This window comes from Anomaloglossus baeobatrachus, chromosome 1 (assembly GCF_048569485.1).
Source record: "Anomaloglossus baeobatrachus isolate aAnoBae1 chromosome 1, aAnoBae1.hap1, whole genome shotgun sequence".
Taxonomy (NCBI): Eukaryota; Metazoa; Chordata; class Amphibia; order Anura; family Aromobatidae; genus Anomaloglossus; species Anomaloglossus baeobatrachus.
The window spans coordinates 334,322,213-334,342,487 of record NC_134353.1 but is presented as its reverse complement, the minus strand read 5'-3'; positions in this window follow the sequence as shown (position 1 = coordinate 334,342,487).

The following is a 20,275-nucleotide window of genomic DNA, read 5'->3' as shown; positions in this document are numbered from 1 at the left end:
ATCACTCCTGTTTGTATAATTTTTTTTTTTTTCCTTGTCTTCCTTCCCTAAGCGTGCGCGTCTTGTGGGGCGGGCCAGCATGTCAGCCAATCCCAGACACACACACAGCTAAGTGGACTTTTAGCCAGAGAAGCAACGGTATGTGTGATAGGATGTCCATGTCACATGTCCCTGCATTATAAAACCGGACATTTTCCTCCAGGACGCCATTATCTCTTCTGCGTCCTTGGTGTCAGACATCACTGGCGCAGCTCCGCCCTGAGTCCTATCGCTGATACAGCTGTATGCGCTCCATACACAGCGCTGGACAGCATAGGGATAGCACTTTCCATCAGTCCTTTTAAGGGCTCGTACCGGCAGGGTCAGAGCCATAGGTGACAGGTCCTGAAAACAGCGACAGCGTCTGTGTAGCTAAGGTCAGGGATTTCGTCGCTGCATTTCCCCATTAGGAGGGAATAGAAAGGCAGGCTTCCTTTCCTCTACCCAGAGCCCCACAATCCTGGCACTGTACCCTCCTGTCCTCTGCACACTCCAACTCATTATAACTAAGCCATTATACTAGCAAACACTCAGTGTACCTAGTGGCATCCTAAACGTGGCTATTGGACTTTTGTCTATTCACACTAGTGCAAAGACATTTGCAGCACCTCTGCCTGCATTGCACACTCCAACTCATTATAACTAAGCCATTATACTAGCAAACACTCAGTGTACCTAGTGGCATCCTAAACGTGGCTATTGGACTTTGCTATAGTCCCACTAGTGCAAAGACATTTGCAGCACCTCTACCTGCATTGCACACTCCAACTCATTATAACTAAGCCATTATACTAGCAAACACTCAGTGTACCTAGTGGCATCCTAAACGTGGCTATTGGACTTTTGTCTAGTCACACTAGTGCAAAGACATTTGCAGCACCTCTACCTGCATTGTACACTCCAACTCATTATAACTAAGCCATTATACTAGCAAACACTCAGTGTACCTAGTGGCATCCTAAACGTGGCTATTGGACGTTTGTCTAGTCACACTAGTGCAAAGACATTTGCAGCACCTCTGCCTGCATTGCACACTCCAACTCATTATAACTAAGCCATTATACTAGCAAACACTCAGTGTACCTAGTGGCATCCTAAACGTGGCTATTGGACTTTGCTATAGTCCCACTAGTGCAAAGACATTTGCAGCACCTCTGCCTGCATTGCACACTCCAACTCATTATAACTAAGCCATTATACTAGCAAACACTCAGTGTACCTAGTGGCATCCTAAACGTAGCTATTGGACTTTTGTCTAGTCACACTAGTGCAAAGACATTTGCAGCACCTCTGCCTGCATTGCACACTCCAACTCATTATAACTAAGCCATTATACTAGCAAACACTCAGTGTACCTAGTGGCATCCTAAACGTGGCTATTGGACTTTGCTATAGTCCCACTAGTGCAAGGACATTTGCAGCACCTCTGCCTGCATTGCACACTCCAACTCATTATAACTAAGCGATTATACTAGCAATTGATGCTGCCAGTTTAAGGGCCGTAGTTGCATTGTCAGGGATATTTATTCTTTATTATTCTGCTGTTAATAAAGCTAGACTACCGCTGCAATCTACACCACCTCTCAATTTTTACTACCACATTTTCAGTGCACAATCTTGTCGCAATCAACATGAGTGGCAAAATGACAGATGCTGGTGGAAAGGGGAAGAGGCGTGGTGGAAAAGGAAAAAAAGGGTTTGTCCGTGGGGAAGGTGGCAAAGCTCCATTATCATCTGCTGAAGAGAGACCATCTACCAGCAAAAGTAAGATGTCTACTACTTACCGTGGACAATCCGATGTGCTCCCTTTTTTACGGACACGAACAACAGGAACAAAGGTAGATGATGGCCAAAAAAGGAAAATGCTTGAATGGATCTCAAGTGGTCCAACAAGTGCCCTCTCAGCCACTTCAAGTACTGCATCCAAAAAACACCAGTCCTCTGAGTTGTCATCCCAATCAAACTTGCTTTCTCCCAGCTCTGAAGTCTCCATCAGCCCTGCACAGTATGGTGGAACTGAGATGGCTGAGTCTGCAGAGCTGTTCAGTCACACTATAGCCTGGGAATCAGAGGTCTGCTCCCAAGCTACAGTGAGTACAGAACAGGAAATGGTCTGCAGTGATGCCCAGAACCTTTGTGACTCTGATTCAGGCCGTGAGGACCAAGTTTCTGAGCATAATGTTGAGCCTTTGTCACAAACTGTAACACCTGTGGTTATAGACAATGAGGAACATACTGATGAAGATGAGACGCAGATACCCGATTGGGATGACAACTTAAATATTCGGTCAGGGCAAGAAGAGGCTCGGTCTGAGGGGGAGGGGAGTGCAAACACAACAATTGATGATGAAGTTCTAGATCCCACCTACTGTCAACCCACAGTCAGGCACTCGAGGAGGTCAACAGAGGTGGTGGAGGAGGATGCAACTGATGACGAAGTTACCTTGCGCCTTCCTGGACACAGTCGGAGTACTGGTAGCACGTCTACAACTGCATCCTCAGCCACCACTCTGCCTCTGAGCATTATTCGGGGTGGATCAACAGGTCGCATGGCCTCTAAGCCTTGCCTAGCCTGGTCCTTTTTTGACATAGAAAAAGATCGCCCAAATTATGTGATCTGTAAAATTTGTCATGGTTCTCTTAGTAGAGGTCAAAACCTCAGCAGTTTGACAACTTCTTCCATGAATCGTCACATGAATAAATATCATATGGCCCGGTGGGAAGCTCACCGTGCTGCAATGCGGCCTAGCGGAGCGAACCATCCACCGCCTGCCCCTTCCAGTGCATCCGCGCGCTCGTCATCTTCTAGGACTGTGGGGACAGCTGTCACACCTGTTTTTCCACCCACAACTTCCACCACTGTAACCGCAACAGGCAGTTTGCTTGGTAGGTCGTCAGTTGGTTTGGAAGGGGAAACAAGTGAGTGTGTACAGCTCTCTCAGACATCGATAGCACCAACGTTGGAGGAAGGCAACATCATGTCTCCGCCTGCACTTTCCTCACAAACCTGCATTTTTCCAGGGACACCCTACTCAACACCGTCTACACACAGCAGCCAGATCTCTGTCCCTCAGATGTGGTCAAATAAAAGGCCACTTCCTGCGACCCATAAAAAAGCTAAGAGGTTGACTCTATCCCTCTGTAAGCTGTTGGCTACCGAAATGCTGCCTTTCCGCCTAGTGGACACACAGGATTTTAGAGACCTTATGTCTGTCGCTGTGCCCCAGTACCAGATGCCTAGTCGCCACTACTTCTCTAAGAAAGGTGTGCCCGCGCTACACCAGCATGTCGCACACAACATCACCGCTTCCGTGAGAAACTCTGTGTGTGAACGGGTGCATTTCACCACTGATACTTGGACCAGTAAGCATGGACAGGGACGTTACATGTCGCTGACTGGGCACTGGGTAACTATGGTGATAGATGGTGAAGGGTCTGCTGCACAAGTCTTGCCATCCCCACGACTTGTGTGTCAATCCTCTGTCTGTCCAAGTTCCGCCACTGCTTCTGCATCCTCCACCTCATCTGGGTCCTCCACCTCCGCCCCAAGCCTGCCTGGTCAGGCCACCAGCGTTCTCACTGCGCAGAAGGAATCACGCACCCCTCATTACTATGCTGGCAGCAGAGCGCAACGGCATCAGGCGGTCTTTAGCTTGACATGTCTTGGGAATAAGAGTCACACAGCTGAGGAGTTGTGGTCAGCTCTGCGGTCCGAGTTTAATAAATGGTTGTCTCCACTCAACCTGCAGCCTGGTAAGGCCGTGTGCGACAATGCTGCAAACCTGGGTGCGGCCCTTCGCCTGGGCAAGGTGACACACGTACCTTGTATGGCTCACGTGTTGAACCTTGTCGTCCAGCAATTTTTAACACACTATCCCGGCCTAGATGGCCTTCTGAACAGGGCACGAAAACTGTCTGCTCACTTCCGCCGTTCAAGCGCCGCAGCTGAGTGACTTGCATCGCTCCAGAAGTCTTTCGGCCTGCCGGTTCATCGCCTGAAATGCGATGTGGCGACACGCTGGAATTCAACTCTCCACATGTTACAGCGACTGTGGCAGCACCGCCGAGCCCTGGTGCAATACGTCATGACGTATAGCCTGGGCCAACGAGATGCAGAGGTGGGGCAGATCACCCTGATGGAGTGGTCTCAGATCAAGGACCTATGCACCCTTCTGCACAGTTTCGACATGGCGACGAATATGTTTAGCGCTGACAATGCCATTATCAGCATGACGATTCCAGTCATTTACATGCTGGAGCACACGCTAAACACTATTCGGAGTCAGGGGGTGGGACAACAGGAAGGGGATGAACTACAGGAGGATTCATATGCGCAAGACACAACAACATCACCAAGGTCCAGACGTTCATCATCACCAAGGCGCCAGGCATGGGACCATGGGGGACAGGGATCAACAAGGGCGCATGGTAGCAGGCGAGATGTTGAGGAAGGTGCAGGAGAACATGAAGAAATGGAGGACGAACTGTCCATGGACATGGAAGACTCAGCAGATGAGGGAGACCTTGGTCAAATTTCAGTTGAAAGAGGTTGGGGGGAGATGTCAGAGGAAGAAAGAACGGTTAGCACCTCTATGCCACAAACACAGCGTGGACTTGGTCCGCATGGCTGCGCAAGACACATGAGTGCCTTCTTGTTGCACTACCTCCAACATGACCCTCGTATTGTCAAAATTAGAAGTGATGATGACTACTGGCTTGCCACACTATTAGATCCCCGGTACAAGTCCAAATTTTGTGACATAATTCCAGCCATAGAAAGGGACGCACGTATGCAGGAGTATCAGCAGAAGCTGTTACTCGATCTTAGATCGGCTTTTCCACCAAACAACCGTGCAGGTGCAGGGAGTGAATCTCCCAGTTGTAACTTGACAAACATGGGACAGTCTCGTCATCTTCAACAGTCTACCCGTACCAGTAGGACCGTATCTGGTGCTGGTAACAGCAATTTTATGGAATCTTTTCATAATTTTTTTAGACCCTCCTTTGCAAGTCCACCAGAGACAACAAGTCTGACACATAGTCAACGGCTGTAGAGGATGATACAGGAGTATCTACAAATGAACATCGATGCCATGACTTTGCAAATGGAGCCTTGCTCATTTTGGGCTTCAAATCTAGAAAAATGGCCAGAGCTATCCAGTTACGCCTTGGAGATTTTGTCGTGTCCAGCTGCCAGCGTTGTCTCTGAACGTGTCTTCAGTGCTGCTGGGTGTGTGCTGACAGATAAGCGCACGCGTCTGTCCAGTGACACTGTGGACAGACTGACGTTCATCAAAATGAACAAGTCATGGATCCAGAAGGAATTTACTACCCCTGTGTCATCCTGGGTAAAGTAAATGCTTGTGGATTTGGAATGTGCTTGATGCAAATCTAGCTGTGAAGTGTACAACTAGGGCACAAGTGCTGCCACTGAATGGGTGGGTGTGTGTGGGCCACAATTTTTGGAAAAAAGGGAGACTCCGCTTGGAGTAACCCTTGCTTACATTGTTTTTAAAAGGAGCGAAGATGAACAAGTCATGGTTCAGCAAAGACTTTGCTACCTACCCCGGTGTCATCCTGGGGACGGTTAAGAATGGCATATTTTTGAATGTGCTTGATGCAAATCTAGCTGTGAAGTGTACAACTAGGGCACAACTGCTGCCACTGAAGGGGTGGGTGTGTGTGGGGCCCAATTTTTGGAAAAAAGGGAGACTCCGCTTGGAGTATCCCTTGCTTACATTGTTTTTAAAAGAAGCCAAGATGAACAGAGCTGGGATCAGGAAAGACTTTGCTACCTACCCTGGTGTCATCCTGGGGACGGTTAATTATGGCGTATTTTTGAATGTGCTTGATGCAAATCTAGCTGTGAAGTGTACAACTGGGGCACAACTGCTGCCACTGAAGGGGTGGGTGTGTGTGGGGCCCAATTTTTGGAAAAAAGGGAGACTCCGCTTGGAATAACCCTTGCTTGCTGTGTTTTTTAAAAATGATCCAAGATGAACAGAGCTGGGGTCAGGAAAGACTTTGCTACCTACCCCGGTGTCATCCTGGGGACAGATAAGAATGGCGTATTTTTGATTGTGCTTGATGCAAATCTAGCTGTGAAGTGTACAACTGGGGCACAACTGCTGCCACTGAAGGGGTGAGTGTGTGTGGGGCCCAATTTTTGGAAAAAAGGGAGACTCCGCTTGGAGTAACCCTTGCTTACATTGTTTTTAAAAGAAGCCAAGATGAACAGAGCTGGGATCAGGAAAGACTTTGCTACTTACCCTGGTGTCATCCTGGGGACGGTTAATTATGGCGTATTTTTGAATGTGCTTGATGCAAATCTATCTGTGAAGTGTACAACTGGGGCACAACTGCTGCCACTGAAGGGGTGGGTGTGTGTGGGGCCCAATTTTTGGAAAAAAGGGAGACTCCGCTTGGAGTAACCCTTGCTTACATTGTTTTTAAAAGGAGCGAAGATGAACAAGTCATGGTTCAGCAAAGTCTTTGCTACCTACCCCGGTGTCATCCTGGGGACGGTTAAGAATGGCGTATTTTTGAATGTGCTTGATGCAAATCTAGCTGTGAAGTGTACAACTGGGGCACAACTGCTGCCACTGAAGGGGTGGGTGTGTGTGGGGCCCAATTTTTGGAAAAAAGGGAGACTCCGCTTGGAGTAACCCTTGCTTACATTGTTTTTAAAAGAAGCCAAGATGAACAGAGCTGGGATCAGGAAAGACTTTGCTACCTACCCTGGTGTCATCCTGGGGACGGTTAATTATGGCGTATTTTTGAATGTGCTTGATGCAAATCTATCTGTGAAGTGTACAACTGGGGCACAACTGCTGCCACTGAAGGGGTGGGTGTGTGTGGGGCCCAATTTTTGGAAAAAAGGGAGACTCCGCTTGGAGTAACCCTTGCTTACATTGTTTTTAAAAGGAGCGAAGATGAACAAGTCATGGTTCAGCAAAGACTTTGCTACCTACCCCGGTGTCATCCTGGGGATGGTTAAGAATGGCGTATTTTTGAATGTGCTTGATGCAAATCTAGCTGTGAAGTGTACAACTGGGGCACAACTGCTGCCACTGAAGGGGTGGGTGTGTGTGGGGCCCAATTTTTGGAAAAAAGGGAGACTCCGCTTGGAGTAACCCTTGCTTACATTGTTTTTAAAAGAAGCCAAGATGAACAGAGCTGGGATCAGGAAAGACTTTGCTACCTACCCTGGTGTCATCCTGGTGACGGTTAATTATGGCGTATTTTTGAATGTGCTTGATGCAAATCTAGCTGTGAAGTGTACAACTGGGGCACAACTGCTGCCACTGAAGGGGTGGGTGTGTGTGGGGGCCCAATTTTTGGAAAAAAGGGAGACTCCGCTTGGAGTAACCCTTGCTTACATTGTTTTTAAAAGGAGCGAAGATGAACAAGTCATGGTTCAGCAAAGACTTTGCTACCTACCCCGGTGTCATCCTGGGGATGGTTAAGAATGGCGTATTTTTGAATGTGCTTGATGCAAATCTAGCTGTGAAGTGTACAACTGGGGCATAACTGCTGCCACTGAAGGGGTGGGTGTGTGTGGGGCCCAATTTTTGGAAAAAAGGGAGACTCCGCTTGGAGTAACCCTTGCTTACATTGTTTTTAAAAGAAGCCAAGATGAACAGAGCTGGGATCAGGAAAGACTTTGCTACCTACCCTGGTGTCATCCTGGGGACGGTTAATTATGGCGTATTTTTGAATGTGCTTGATGCAAATCAAAACATCATGTTTGCAACTAGGGCACAAGTGCTGCCACTGATGGGGTGTTTGTGTGGCCCAATTTTTTGGAAAAAGGGAGACTCCGCTTGGAGTAACCCTTGCTTGCTGTGTTTTTTAAAAATGATCCAAGATGAACAGAGCTGGGGTCAGGAAAGACTTTGCTACCTACCCTGGTGTCATCCTGGTGACGGTTAATTATGGCGTATTTTTGAATGTGCTTGATGCAAATCTAGCTGTGAAGTGTACAACTGGGGCACAAGTGCTGCCACTGAAGGGGTGGGTGTGTGTGGGGCCAAATTTTTGGAAAAAAGGGAGACTCCGCTTGGAGTAACCCTTTGCTTACATTGTTTTTAAAAGGAGCGAAGATGAACAAGTCATGCTTCAGCAAAGACTTTGCTACCTACCCCGGTGTCATCCTGGGGACGGTTAAGAATGGCGTATTTTTGAATGTGCTTGATGCAAATCTAGCTGTGAAGTGTACAACTGGGGCACAACTGCTGCCACTGAAGGGGTGGGTGTGTGTGGGGCCCAATTTTTGGAAAAAGGGGAGACTCCGCTTGGAGTAACCCTTGCTTACATTGTTTTTAAAAGAAGCCAAGATGAACAGAGCTGGGATCAGGAAAGACTTTGCTACCTACCCTGGTGTCATCCTGGGGACGGTTAATTATGGCGTATTTTTGAATGTGCTTGATGCAAATCAAAACATCATGTTTGCAACTAGGGCACAAGTGCTGCCACTGATGGGGTGTTTGTGTGGCCCAATTTTTTGAAAAAAGGGAGACTCCGCTTGGAGTAACCCTTGCTTGCTGTGTTTTTTAAAAATGATCCAAGATGAACAGAGCTGGGGTCAGGAAAGACTTTGCTACCTACCCCGGTGTCATCCTGGGGACGGTTAAGAATGGCGTATTTTTGATTGTGCTTGATGCAAATCTAGCTGTGAAGTGTACAACTAGGGCACAAGTGCTGCCACTGAATGGGTGGGTGTGTGTGGGGTCCAATTTTTGGAAAAAAGGGAGACTCCGCTTGGAGTAACCCTTGCTTACATTGTTTTTAAAAGAAGCCAAGATGAACAGAGCTGGGATGAGGAAAGACTTTGCTACCTACCCTGGTGTCATCCTGGTGACGGTTAATTATGGCGTATTTTTGAATGTGCTTGATGCAAATCTAGCTGTGAAGTGTACAACTGGGGCACAACTGCTGCCACTGAAGGGGTGGGTGTGTGTGGGGCCCAATTTTTGGAAAAAAGGGAGACTCCGCTTGGAGTAACCCTTGCTTACATTGTTTTTAAAAGAAGCCAAGATGAACAGAGCTGGGATCAGGAAAGACTTTGCTACCTACCCTGGTGTCATCCTGGGGACGGTTAATTATGGCGTATTTTTGAATGTGCTTGATGCAAATCAAAATATCATGTTTGCAACTAGGGCACAAGTGCTGCCACTGATGGGGTGGGTGTCTGTGTGGCCCAATTTTTTGAAAAAAGGGAGACTCCGCTTGGAGTAACCCTTGCTTGCTGTGTTTTTTAAAAATGATCCAAGATGAACAGAGCTGGGGTCAGGAAAGACTTTGCTACCTACCCCGGTGTCATCCTGGGGACGGTTAAGAATGGCGTATTTTTGATTGTGCTTGATGCAAATCTAGCTGTTAAGTGTACAACTAGGGCACAAGTGCTGCCACTGAATGGGTGGGTGTGTGTGGGGCACAATTTTTGGAAAAAAAGGGAAACTCCGCTTGGAGTAACCCTTGCTTGCTGTGTTTTTTAAAAATGATCCAAGATGAACAGAGCTGGGGTCAGGAAAGACTTTGCTACCTACCCCGGTGTCATCCTGGGGACGGATAAGAATGGCATATTTTTGATTGTGCTTGATGCAAATCTAGCTGTGAAGTGTACAACTAGGGCACAAGTGCTGCCACTGAAGGGGTGGGTGTGTGTGGGGCACAATTTTTGGAAAAAAAGGGAGACTCCGCTTGGAGAAACCCTTGCTTGCTGTGTTTTTTAAAAATGATCCAAGATGAACAGAGCTGGGGTCAGGAAAGACTTTGCTACCTACCCCGGTGTCATCCTGGGGACGGTTAAGAATGGCGTATTTTTGAATGTGCTTGATGCAAATCTAGCTGTGAAGTGTACAACTGGGGCACAACTGCTGCCACTGAATGGGTGGGTGTGTGTGGGGCCCAATTTTTGGAAAAAAGGGAGACTCCGCTTGGAGTAACCCTTGCTTACATTGTTTTTAAAAGAAGCCAAGATGAACAGAGCTGGGATGAGGAAAGACTTTGCTACCTACCCTGGTGTCATCCTGGTGACGGTTAATTATGGCGTATTTTTGAATGTGCTTGATGCAAATCTAGCTGTGAAGTGTACAACTGGGGCACAACTGCTGCCACTGAAGGGGTGGGTGTGTGTGGGGCCCAATTTTTGGAAAAAAGGGAGACTCCGCTTGGAGTAACCCTTGCTTACATTGTTTTTAAAAGAAGCCAAGATGAACAGAGCTGGGATCAGGAAAGACTTTGCTACCTACCCTGGTGTCATCCTGGGGACGGTTAATTATGGCGTATTTTTGAATGTGCTTGATGCAAATCAAAATATCATGTTTGCAACTAGGGCACAAGTGCTGCCACTGATGGGGTGGGTGTCTGTGTGGCCCAATTTTTTGAAAAAAGGGAGACTCCGCTTGGAGTAACCCTTGCTTGCTGTGTTTTTTAAAAATGATCCAAGATGAACAGAGCTGGGGTCAGGAAAGACTTTGCTACCTACCCCGGTGTCATCCTGGGGACGGTTAAGAATGGCGTATTTTTGATTGTGCTTGATGCAAATCTAGCTGTTAAGTGTACAACTAGGGCACAAGTGCTGCCACTGAATGGGTGGGTGTGTGTGGGGCACAATTTTTGGAAAAAAAGGGAAACTCCGCTTGGAGTAACCCTTGCTTGCTGTGTTTTTTAAAAATGATCCAAGATGAACAGAGCTGGGGTCAGGAAAGACTTTGCTACCTACCCCGGTGTCATCCTGGGGACGGATAAGAATGGCATATTTTTGATTGTGCTTGATGCAAATCTAGCTGTGAAGTGTACAACTAGGGCACAAGTGCTGCCACTGAAGGGGTGGGTGTGTGTGGGGCACAATTTTTGGAAAAAAAGGGAGACTCCGCTTGGAGAAACCCTTGCTTGCTGTGTTTTTTAAAAATGATCCAAGATGAACAGAGCTGGGGTCAGGAAAGACTTTGCTACCTACCCCGGTGTCATCCTGGGGACGGTTAAGAATGGCGTATTTTTGAATGTGCTTGATGCAAATCTAGCTGTGAAGTGTACAACTGGGGCACAACTGCTGCCACTGAATGGGTGGGTGTGTGTGGGGCCCAATTTTTGGAAAAAAAGGGAGACTACGCTTGGAGTCACCTTGCGGTGTTTTACATGATTTTAGAAGGGCATGCCATGCCTATATCTATGTGTCCTCCTCTTTTTCCTTGTCCAGCTGTTTTGTTTTCGCATGAGTATATGTCCTTGTCACTTTCCCATGTGTTTGTGTTGTGTTGTGAGTTGTTTGTCACCTTTTGGACACCTTTGAGGGTGTTTTCTAGGTGTTTTTATGTGTTTGTAATTGCCTGCCATTGTTTCCTATGCAGTTCGAGTTCGGTTCGTCGAACGTTCGACGAGCCGAACTCGAACGGGACCTCCGTTCGGCGAACCGACCTCGAGCCGAACCGGGACCGGTTCGCTCATCTCTACTGGGGACATCATATGTTTACAGGCATAAAAAAGCTGCCTTTGAATACAACATGGTCTATCTGGCTATATGAGCCTCAGGTCCAATTTGGGATGCCCCTGATGAAACCCCTGGCATTTGGAAAGGGAGGAGAAATGCATCAGGCGTGAGGCTACTCAAGCTAAGTTATTGTGTCATTTGGCACATGTGTTATGCTGTTCAATATTATTTGCCATTGGGTATATTATACTTTTTGCTATTGAGCGCTATTTGTCATTTGGCAATTGTGATACTATTTGCATAATGATCTGTTACTGGGCATGCCACTAATACATCTCATGTTATTACATATGACATTGCTAATACAGGCAGATTTGGACTGGGGTGCCAGGGGCCTACCAGGGAAATTAACTCTAGGAGCCCACACTGTAGCTACCATAAACGGTTTTATTACTTGTTCATTTTCGGCTTCTCTCAGTATAACTTGCGCCTTTTAGCAAACTACAGTGTGCAAAAAAGAACTGTATCGTGCACTGCATATATCACAGGATATTTTGTAGCATCTTATTAATTGTAGTTAATAATGGAATCTATTATTCACAATCAGTTGCAGTTTTTCTTACACACGGACATTCCTTGTCTTAGGTAACCATCAAGTCCATCTGTCGCTGGCGGAGGAGGGGATGCCGCGCTCTCCCTGCTGCTGCTCGGGTCCGGCTGGCACTGCGGCCTGCTGCTGCCGCTGCTCGGTGGCTCGAGCGATGGGCCGGATCCCGGGGACTCGAGCGGCGCTCCTCGCCCGTGAGTGAAAGGGGGTTTTTGGGTGTGGGGATTGTTTATTGTCCGTGACGCCACCCACGGTTGTGGTGATTTGTTAGCACCACCGCTGCTCTGTATGGGGATCCCGGGAAGGATGGTATGGAGCAGCCAGTTGTTGTGTTACCCCTCCGTGGGTAGGGGTTGGTGATCCCGGGGCCCTGTGATGAGTTGGGAGATGCAGGGCTTGGTGGGCGCAGGGACGCGGGGGCAGCGCTGTGCCTTGCGGCACTGTGGTACTCACTCAGCCTGAGACGATGACACAGTTCTCGGTAAAACACACGGCTGGAAAGACGGTTCCCACGGACGGCTGCACTTGCTTTCCCCAGTAGGTGACGGTGATGTCCCTTTTCCTGCATCTAGATACGGTTGTTGGTAGCGATGGATTCCCACCGGTTACCCCACTCCTCGGCCTGGATATGAGCCGGAGGAGCCCCACTTCTCTTGCCCGCAGGCGCTGGCCCTGAGAAACTGGTGCCCTGGCGGTGGCGGTGTCTCTCCTCAATGGTTGGACTGTTGCCTTCAATCGGGACTTGGTTGTTTGGAGACAGACGTCCCCTTCACTGACGGATTTGGCAAATTTACGGCGACTCCTAGCCTTGCCGGGATCCAAGAGGCCCCTGCCCTGGTGCTGACTGTTCTTCGTATACTGCTCCAGACCGCCGGGCCACTACCCGTCCGCGGTCCTTCCAGCAACCTCCGAGCAGTCCCCCTCCAGACTGTCACTGCCGTTGCTGACCTTGCTGACCTGTCCTGCACACAGCCGGACCAACTTCAGGCTTTCTTACTGACACTTTTACTCTTTTCTTCTGTTTCTCCACTACTTCACTTCCACTTCACTTAGCTCCTCTACCACTTCCTTCTCCTTTCCTCCCCTCGCTCTATCTTGACTCACTGGTTTCTCCCGCCTCCAGGGCTGTGAACTCCTCGGTGGGCGGAGCCAACCGCCTGGCCCACCCCCTGGTGTGAACATCAGCCCCTGGAGGAAGGCAACAAGGATTTTGGTAGCCTTGGTGTTCCTAACTGGGGTGTAGGGTGTGGTGGTGTGATGACCTGTGACCCCTGGCTTGCCCAGGGCGTCACACATCAGGAAAACAATATTCAAAGTGAAGTGTCGCGGGCGGGGAAGGACGCCGCTGCGCTGCGCTCGCTAACGCTCGGGTCCGGCGCTGCTGCGGTGGCGGCTCGGTGGCTCGAGCGGTGGGCCGGATCCGGGGACTCGAGCGGCGCTCCTCGCCCGTGAGTGAAAGGGGGTAGTTTGGTTTAGGGATTTGGTCCATGACGCCACCCACGGGTTGTGGTGAGGTTGGGCACCACCGCTGCTGATGACGGGGATCCCGGGAGCGATGGCAGGGAGCAGCTGGGATGTTGTTTTCCCCCTCCGTGGGTAGGGGTTGGTGGTCCCAGGGCCCGGTGCGATGACGGGGAGGCAGGGTTGGATGGGTGCAGGGTCGCCTGGACTGTGCAGCGCGGTGCCGGATGGCACGGTTGTACTAACTCAGCCACAAAGGTACGCAAAGTCTCTGGTAAACCAAACGGCTGGATGGACGGGTCCCGCAGCCGGCTGCTGTAGTCTCTCCCGGACGGTTAGTGGTGGCTGCCTTTCCCTGCACCTTTGTGTATGTTTGGTCCCGATGGATTCCCACTGGTAACCCGCACCCCAGCGTATATATGTGCCGGAGGAGCACTTTTGCCCGCATGCTCTGGCCCTTGGAACTCTAGCTGTGGCGGTAGCTGTATTTCCTTTTGCTGGTCGGACAGTTGCCTTCAATCGGGTCTTGGCTGTTAGGAAACCCCTGGGGTTCCGGTCACTGATGGATTTGACCTCTAATGGCGAGTCCAAGCCTGGTCGGGGTCCGCAGGCCCTGCCTGAGTGTACTGACTTCACTTCACTCCCCGGTTCGGTACCGGCGGGCCACCGCCCATCCCCGGTCCTACGGTTCCGCGTTGAACTGCCTCTCCTGCAGACGGCCACCACCGTCTGCCAACCTTGCTCTAAGTGCCCAGGCCACACACCCGGACACGGTCAGTTCGCTCCTCCACTTCCACTTCACTCCTCACTCCTTCTCTTCCCTAACTGTTCTCTACACTCAACTGACTTCCTTCTCCCGCCTCCAGGACTGTGCACTCCTCGGTGGGTGGGGCCAACCGCCTGGCTCCACCCCACCTGGTGTGTTCATCAGCCCCTGGAGGGAGGCAACAAGGATTTTGTGTCTACAGAAAAGGAGAACAATCGAGTGTATATGCAAATGGTAATTTATTATCAAAAAAGACAAACGCAAGACAGCATAAAGGGAAAGTTAAAAACAACTACCACTGAATCAAGGGGGGCATATACTGTGATACAATAGTATGATATAATAGTTGTCAATAGCCGTGGGAGAGGTGAACAAATGATGGTATTATATTAAAACAACCAAATTACGTATAATAAGGTAATGAAATCTGCTGTTCACAATCTCTACTAGTCGTGGGAGAGGCATGCAGTTGAGGCAATAGAGGAATGGTAACAGTTAGCCGTGGAAGAGAGGAGTGCTAGCTATAATGTAATCCTCTAGTCGTGGGAGAGAGAGGTAATAATGGTATAATAAGGAATAACCAACACGCCGGGGTAGGTGGACAATATCAGTACTCTGTTCAACTGACAATTGCAGTGTATGAAATAATGAAGTCCAACCATAACCCAGGCATGTAGCGGACCATATAAACAGTTTCTGACCAGGGGCTATCAGTTACCAAAAATTACTTAGGCAAGTGCCAAAAAAGTTCCTTAGCAGACATATTGCCAAAAAATGTAAGGTGCAAGTGCATACCAATAACAGATGTCAATGTCAAGGAAAACGTACATAGTGAAAACCACATGCCCACAAATGAAATCCAGCCACTGATGTCAAATACATAAAATCACATAATGCACATACCCAGGAAAGGAAGGGATCACCACCAACGTGCGTTTCGCGAGGTGTTGTTGCTTCTTCAAGGAGGAGACCCTGGCGTTGGTGGTGATCCCTTCCTTTCCTGGGTATGTGCATTATGTGATTTTATGTATTTGATGTCAGTGGCTGGATTTCATTTGTGGGCATGTGGTTTTCACTATGTACTTTTTCCTTGACATTGACATCTGTTATTGGTATGCACTTGCACCTTACATTTTTTGGCAATATGTCTGCTAAGGAACTTTTTTGGCACTTGCCTAAGTAATTTTTGGTAACTGATAGCCCCTGGTCAGAAACTGTTTATATGGTCCTCTACATGCCTGGGTTATGGGTTGGACTTCATTATTTCATACACTGCAATTGTCAGTTGAACAGAGTACTGATATTGTCCACCTACCCCGGCGTGTTGGTCATTCCTTATTATACCATTATTACCTCTCTCTCCCACGACTAGAGGATTACATTATAGCTAGCACTCCTCTCTTTCACGGCTAACTGTTACCATTCCTCTATTGCCTCAACTGCATGCCTCTCCCACGACTAGTAGAGATTGTGAACAGCAGATTTCATTACCTTATTATACCTAATTTGGTTGTTTTAATATAATACCATCATTTGTTCACCTCTCCCACGGCTATTGACAACTATTATATCATACTATTGTATCACAGTATATGCCCCCCTTGATTCAGTGGTAGTTGTTTTTAACTTTCCCTTTATGCTGTCTTGCGTTTGTCTTTTTTGATAATAAATTACCATTTGCATATACACTCGAATGTTCTCCTTTTCTGTACGCTACTACGAGTGGTGCATATACTCCGCCAGCGCAAGTGTGCTGGCGGAGTATTTACCTTATGGCTCATTTCCTGAGAATTTGTCTCATAAGGATTTTGTGTCTGGCTGATGTGCCTGTCTCGGGGTGGGGGTGTATGTTGCAGTACCTGTGACGACCTGGCTAGTCCAGGGCGCCACATTCCCCCTTGGTTAAATGCAGACCGTCCGCGGGCTGCCCGTCCATCACCGGTTTTATTTTTCTTTTGAACTGTAAAAATATAAAACAAACATCAACAGTTTATGCAGTTTTAAATCTTCCCATACGGGAGGCAGGTCACTTGAACGTTGCAAAACACAGATATCTACATTTTTAATAACAACGGACGGACGGCTTCCGCTCTCCTACCCAAGCAACCTAGCCCTGATGCTGCCCCTAAGAAGTGGGCAGCACCCCTTGACCCCAGTCCAGATCCAGGCTGCCCGAGCGGGAACGGGTACAGTGCCTCACACCCGGCTGTCATTTCAGGGGACCCCTGACCCCCAGAGGATCGCCACCGGTTGTGGTAGTGGCGGGCCTGGGCCATCACTTTCCTCCAGGCCCATCCTCCAAATCAGCCTCTCCGGAGGCGGCAACGGAAACATACCCCAACATATTTACAATCCCACAAGTTTGTGGGTGCCCTGCAAGTTCTCAGGCATGTCCATGAAGAGTTCCTCATGCAACGGTAGCAAAGGGTCCCTACGGGGACAACTTGCCGGCAACGGCAGGGTCAGTCACGGTGCCAATCAGGTTAAACTTCGGTTTGATTAGTCTTATCATTCATTCAAACACTTATGTACACAGTCAACAAGTTGCACCCCTAAATGTCAGTCTCTCTGTACCTAAGCGGGGGTCGGCCTAGGTTGGAGCGCGTGGACCTTCGGGGGCTGGCTCATTTTCTGCTCCGTTTCCCCCCTCCTGCCTCTGATTGCCAGCCTCCTTCCTTGATTGACGAGATGATGCCCTCCGTCATTCTCCTCATCGCATTTTCCCTCAACTCCTCCATACATAAGAATGCTCGCCTTGGTTGAACATAACTTTGCTCTACTTGAGGACAAAAGGATTGCCTATTGGAAATCTAACATGCTGGATCCTTCATAGCCCGACATAATCTCATTCAACCAACTTTAGTCTAATGTGTATTGGGGCCTAAAGTGGTAAAGTGTAAATTGTAGAATTGTAAGATCATCTGTGACGCCCTGGACCCCAGGGGTCACAGGTCACTACACACACCATACACCCCCCTTCCCTGGACAGGTCACACCAGTCAAACTTAAAACCCTTGTTGCCACCCTCCAGGGCTGATGTTCACACCAGGTGGGGCGGAGCCAGGCGGTTGGCCCCGCCCACCGAGGAGTTCACAGGCTGGAGACGGGAAAAACACGACAGTTGAGTACAGTTCAGTGAAGTGGAGAGAGAGAGGAGCAAACTGTTGGTGTCTGAGTTGGAACCCGGGCACGCACAGCAAGGTTGGCAGATGGTGGTGGCCGTCTGCAGGAGTTGGCGAAGGTCAGCAGAACCGTAGGACCGGGGTCGAGCGGTGGCACGCTGGTACCGAACCGGGGAGCCGATTGGAGCCAAGCACCAGGCAGGGTACTCAGACCCCGACTAGGCTTAAAGCCAACCTCTAGTCAAATTCTCTGATTGCGGTCTGGACCTCAGGGGTTCATTCCCAACCAAGTCCCGATTGAAGGCAACAGCCCAACCATTTCGGATAAGCGCCACCGCCAAGGGCCAGAGATCCAAAGGGCCAGCGTCTGCGGGCAAAGGGGCTCCTCCGGCACATATACGTCGGGGAGCGGACTACCGGTGCCCAGGCATTGGAGTCAACATTCAAACACAGGTGCAGGGAACCGACAACCACCATCTACCCATCCAGGGAAAGACTGCAGCCGGCTGCGGGTCCCGTCCATCCAGCCGTTTGGTTTACCAGAGACTCTGTCCATCTGTATCTAAGTGAGTACACCAGTGCCATCCAGCACCACGCTGCGCTGCACCACGACCCTGCACCCTGCGAGCCCCATCCTACTGGAAAGCAATCAGCCACCGGGCCACGGGACCAACAGCCCCTACCCACGGATGGGTCAACACCTAGCTGCTTCCCGCCATCGCTCCCGGGAACCCCGTCACCAGCAGCGGTGGTGCCCACCATCACCACAACCCGTGGGTGGCGTCACGAACTCTATACAAATCCCCAATTCCTCCCCTTTTCACTCATGGGCGAGGAGCGCTGCTCGAGCCCCGGGTCCAGCCAGCTCGAGCCACCGAGGAGAAGGCACCGGATCTGAGCGCGATCTCCCCGAGCAGCCACCCGCGACGGGGAAGCCGGCCCCCGCTCTCGACACATCCATTACAAGATATTTTAACATGTAAGAAAGCCACTAATACTGTCAATAATTTTAACTGGGTTATTAGATGTTTTGTATGCAGAGCAGAGATATTTGGGCATGTTTATTGTACCGCCCTGAGAGGGGCCCGGCCGCTTCCTCCGCTTGCTCGGGCCGAGCCGCTCAAGGTCCGGGCTCGGGTTGTTGGTGGCACGAGCGCCTCCGGACCGGGGGCCACGTCACTCTTGTTAAAGGGGAAGTAGGCGGTGGGAGGATGGTGGTCGGGTAACGGGTTGTGACTCCACCCACGGGTCGTGGTGACAGGGAAGCACCACCGCTGCAGCTGAAGTAATGGTGGGCTCGTCCGGGATCGTTATTGTGGCCGCAGCCGAGATGTTAGCCCCTCCGTGGGTAGGGGCGGTGTGTCCCGGGGCCCGGTTGGGGGACTGTAGGAGTGTTGGTGGTGGTTGTTGTAGTCGGGGTGCAGGGCGTCGTGCCGCGGTGTAGTGTGTCATGCCCGGATGGGACTGGTGTACTCATGATTAATGCACAGTGAGTCACTGGTAAACCAAAGTTCAGTAGTGGTCGGTCCCCACAGCCGGCTGGCTGCTGTTGTCCCCTGTGGGGTTGATGGTGGCCCCTTTTCCTGTGCACCTCTGGATGTTTATGTTTTGGTCCCCCCTGCCTGAGCAGTGGGAGCCCGCTCCCCGGCGTTGAGCTGCCGGAGGAGGCCTCGGTTGCCCGCAGGCGCTGGCCCGTCGGGTGTTTGGCCCTTGGCAGTGGCGCTCACCCGGACTCGGTGGGCTTTTGCCTTCTTTCGGGACTTTGGTTGTGGATGAACCTCTGAGGCCCGGCCAGCAATCAGTCAATTTGCCTATACTCAGTGGCTTCTAAGCTAGGACAGGGTCTGAGTACCTTTCTTCTGTTTGGTGCTCCGGTACATGTTTGGCTCCCTGGTTCAGGACCGGCGGGCTCCAATCCAATCCCGGTCCGTACGGTTTCCTCCGGTTGCTGCACCAGTACTCCTGCAGATGGCCACCACCGCCTGCCTGCCTGACACTTTCCAAGGGGCCCAGGCTTCTACCCGGGTCCCTGACAGTCTCTCTCCTCTTTCACCTCCTGTCACTGTCAACTCTAAACTCTCTCTGTTTGAACTTCCTGCCCCAGGACAGTAGTCTCCTCGGTGGGCGTGTCTTTCCGCCTGACTCCGCCCACCTGGTGTGCTCCACTTGTCCTGGGGGAGGCATCAGGTCTCCCAATCGGGTGACATGTATGTGACCTCACCGGGGATGGGGGTGTGTGTATGTGGCTGGTGTTATTACCTGTGACCCCTGGGGTCCAGGGCGTCACATACCCCCTTAGTTTAATGCAGACCGTCCGCGGGCTGCCCGACCAACTACGGTTTATTTTTATTTTTCAAACTGCAAAACAGGAAAGAAAAACGGGAAAACCACTTACAATTATAATAACATTTGTACAAACTATGGTTACTGCAGGTCTTCCCTTAATGGGAGGCATTTTACTTTAACGTTTCAAACTTTATTAAATGGGAACGGGTCCATGTCCTTCTGCCTTTCCCACCCAATCAACCTAGCCTTGATGCTGCCCCTAAGAAATGGGCAGCACCCCTTTTCCCCAGCCGGAAACAGGAACGCGGTAGGTCTCCCAGGCGGGAACGGGTACAGTGCAGCGCACCCGGCAGTTGTTAAAGGGCTCCCCGGAGGATGGTCATCGGTCCCGGTGGTGACCGGACCCCAGCCTGCTCTGCTGCGGGTTTTACCTCCAATCTGCCTCTCCGGAGGCCAATGGAACGGGAAGGCATGATAAGGGGGCAGCATAGGGCAATATTTACAAGCCCAAAAGTCTTTGGGTGGCCGGCTAGTCCACGGCCTTGTCCATGAGCAGTCAC